The 3,568-nt window shown below is 38.1% G+C and overlaps 1 pseudogene; it reads right to left on the bottom strand.

Annotated features, from left to right (window-relative positions):
- Positions 1 to 320: 320 nt before the first annotated feature.
- Positions 321 to 3,527, bottom strand: LOC124894571 (annotated as a pseudogene).
- Positions 3,528 to 3,568: the final 41 nt, after the last annotated feature.

Here is a 3,568-nt window from a genome sequence, read left to right as displayed (position 1 = left end):
TGATCAACAGAAACCTAAGGAGTTGGGGCAGATAAGTAGTTAATGCACCTGCCATTGAAGTAGGTGGTAATCCATAGTAGGGTAAGAGAGTGAAAATAACAAAATTAGGTGTTTGTTTCACATATAGCTAGCAATGGTGTGTCCAAGTGGTAATGCCAATTGATGCTAGTAGCAATGAATTGATACTTAATGAGCAATTACAATCGCAGGTCCAAAAAAAAAAAGCATTTGATATTCATTGTAATTCAAAAGGTTGATTACAATACAGAGCAAATAAAGCACAATAATGCCTAAAAAAAGGGAAAAAAGCTAAGTTTCAGTCATCGGACTTTGTTTCATTGCCAGCCATCACAGCACCCAAAGTCGCAGCAAACACTGCACACAACAAGCCTGGGTCGCGCCTCGCAGATTGCGGTGAAAATGCCTCTCTTAGCAACTATGTCAGTAAGTCCAATACCGAGCCAGCGCAAACGATGGAAAGCATACAGGTGCAGAGGTAGCATTATGGCCTCAGCAGACAGACCTTGACAGCTGCAAATATCAAGCATTTGTAGTTGACTACTGTTGTGGTTTGGTCGATCCATCAGCATCTGCACCGCAGCATCAGTGACTCCATTACAGAACCTTAAAGATAAATCAGTTAATGCCTTAGCAGAAGTTGCAATGGTAAAAATAGCTGCATCAGTTATTTTGGGAATGTAACCAACATCCAACACCGATAACGTCTTGCAAATTTTCCTATCGGCATGAAATAAAGACTTAATTCCCTTGTCAGTTACTTTCTCACATTTTCTGATGCACAACTGCACAATTGGTAAGTCTCCCGCACCGAGAAGAGCAAGACCCACATCGGTGATGCAAGCTTTTGCTAAGTTTAGTCTTGTGAGTGTAGTAACTTTTGATATGTAGAAGGGAACCTGATCTCCAATGCGTTCGCACCCACTTGTGTCAAGTACCTCCAACTTACGAAACGAGGACAAATGCTCCAAAGCTTCACTAGTTAGAAGAATGCATGATGACAACCTTAATTCAACTACGGACCTTGCAACTCCTGTCATATTATCAATCACCGAGTCTGATAATAGAGGTGAAGTAAACACTTCAAATTTCTTCAGATTCCGGCATGAATACAGAATTGACAAATATCCAGCTTTAGTAACCTTTGCAAACCCACCAAGTTTCACTGATTCCAACCTTTTACAACCTGCAGAAACATGGAACATGCCTTTATTGTCCACTCTTGTAAATGAAGCAGGACAATTCATTTTACTTCGAACAATTGAGAGGGAAATTAGACACTCGCAGAACTTCAGAGCCTGTAGTCCAATGTTGGTCAAGTCCCCTACCGATGACAATGTAAAAGGTCTGTCTTCAAGATCCAGCTCTACCAATGAGGAAGAGGATGCACAACTGTGATGAGAAGATCATCTGATATAAGGTCCAAGACAAGCGACAAGCTTCGCAAGTTGAACAGAGGGATTTTCCTGATTGCATCTAACCACAAGACAAAGAGGCGTGCATCCATTTGCTGTAACTTCAATTTTTTAAACTTGGGGGAAGAAATTGTCCAAGAGGTCGTACATCAAATACATCACGTGAGGTCCCTCGGATTGTTATGGACAGCGACTGCAGGAAAGAAAAGTACTCATGAAATTGAACATCAAAGGAAAACTCTTGTTCTAAAGAGTAATTAGCTTGAAGAGGCATCAGGGAAAATTTGAAGAAGAAAGGAAAAATATGTGAAAGATGAGAATACTTTACCTCTAACAAGGGCACCTTTTGGAGCATTTCTGCAAGTTTCCTTTTGAAAAGTTCTGGTGCATCACACCCAGCAAATTCTATAAGCAAGGACCTGATTCAGAAAAAGAAAAAGGTGAAATAAGAAAACATACATTGGAAACAAATCCAGGAAGAAGTGACAAAAGTATGAAAGAAAGATATTGTAGGTGTAACCACAATGAACATTATTATAGCTCGACTGTTCCATCTTCCGAAGGTGGAGATATAGAGTGAAATTAATCAATCCAAGTGCAAAAGATAATGCAGTTCAAGTTTTCTATGCCCAAGCAGCCTAAAGAAGTTCAGATATCATCAAGGGCAGCAAAGAAAAAAAAATTCAAATTTAAATGAATTGGTTCCCAAACGAGTTATTTAAATCAACAAATCTGCTTCAGATATATCGTGAATAAAATTGCAAATCAGCTTCAGCAAGTGGAAAGATAATGGCTCCAGTGAACCATTAGACCTAAATAAAATCCATTTATGCAGAGAGAATTTCAGGATAATAACAGTCTGAAATCTATCAATGGAGGCGATGAACGCCTTCTAAGCCCTGATAAATTGATTGCAATTTGCAACCACTTCTAAAGCTCTTATTATCAAAGATGGGAAACTATAATCAACGAAGCATTTAATAACAATTTACCAATATGTTGACATAGGAGAATACCTTAAGTTGGGGCACCATTCTCCAAGTGCACGCAGAATGTCGTAAGACAGACAGGTACATTTGAGCAAACTCAAATCTTCGATATGCTCACCGAGAATATTGATGATGGAGGAATCATTCCTCATTCGGAGGCACTCAATAGTTAAACTCTTGGCTCCTGGGACCCTACGCAAAATATGTTTTAGAGTCTCTTCATCCAGATAGAATCCCTGTAAATCAAAGATACTAGTATGAAAAGTTCATCCCAGAAGTAAGAATCGCATTTAGCAAAACTAAAGATGGTCAAATGGACAGTCGTTTATGCTACATTCTCCACATGCATTTTACTCTATTCAATAATAAGAGGATTCATCACACTATCTTATCATGAATGTTTGAACCAGCTACACTTGCTAATGCCCACATACGCATTAGCAAAGTGAAGCCCAGAAAATGCCTCCAGTAGTTTTGGCTAGTCTACTATTAAATCATACACAATAAAATTAGGGCATTTAATTAGAAAAAAAAAAAGAAAAATCAACTTACAGAAAGATCGGAAGACGAAACAAAAGGAAGATGATATGCAACGGCAGAATTGAAGGTTGGAGAGACACAAGCAGAGGTGCAAAGAGATGCCAAATCCATTTTTTCCAACACATCAATTATTATATGATTTGTAAATCTACCCATTGACGGCTCAAAATCGCCATCGGATCTTCCTCCTCCTCCTTTTTTGCCGCCGCTGCCGCCACCAACTTCTCCGGTACAGTGTCGCTTCGCAGTTTCGTCCATGGATGGAAATAGAAAACAAAACTTATTTCCTCAATTACCTGCAATTTCTCTAGCAAAAATGTACAAAAAATTAGTTTATAAATTACTCTTTGAATGCAATTCATAATTTACATTTGCTGAACATGTTTTCCATGGCGAATCTATATAACAATAATCTATATAGTGTAATTTCATGAGTGGAGTCCAAAATGTCTATTCATAATGAACACTTAATGAATTTATACTTGTTATAGATAGTAAGCAATTAAAACAGTTTAAAAGAAGTACCCAGAGTTCACTTTATCATGTGTTTCTATTAACAGACAAACTTCAAAAGGTTACTACTTATTTGTAGTATAAGCGATAATA

The sequence above is a fragment of the Capsicum annuum genome, unplaced genomic scaffold (genome assembly GCF_002878395.1).
Source record: "Capsicum annuum cultivar UCD-10X-F1 unplaced genomic scaffold, UCD10Xv1.1 ctg75449, whole genome shotgun sequence".
Classification (NCBI taxonomy): Eukaryota; Viridiplantae; Streptophyta; class Magnoliopsida; order Solanales; family Solanaceae; genus Capsicum; species Capsicum annuum.
This window is presented reverse-complemented; position numbering and strand designations above follow the sequence as displayed.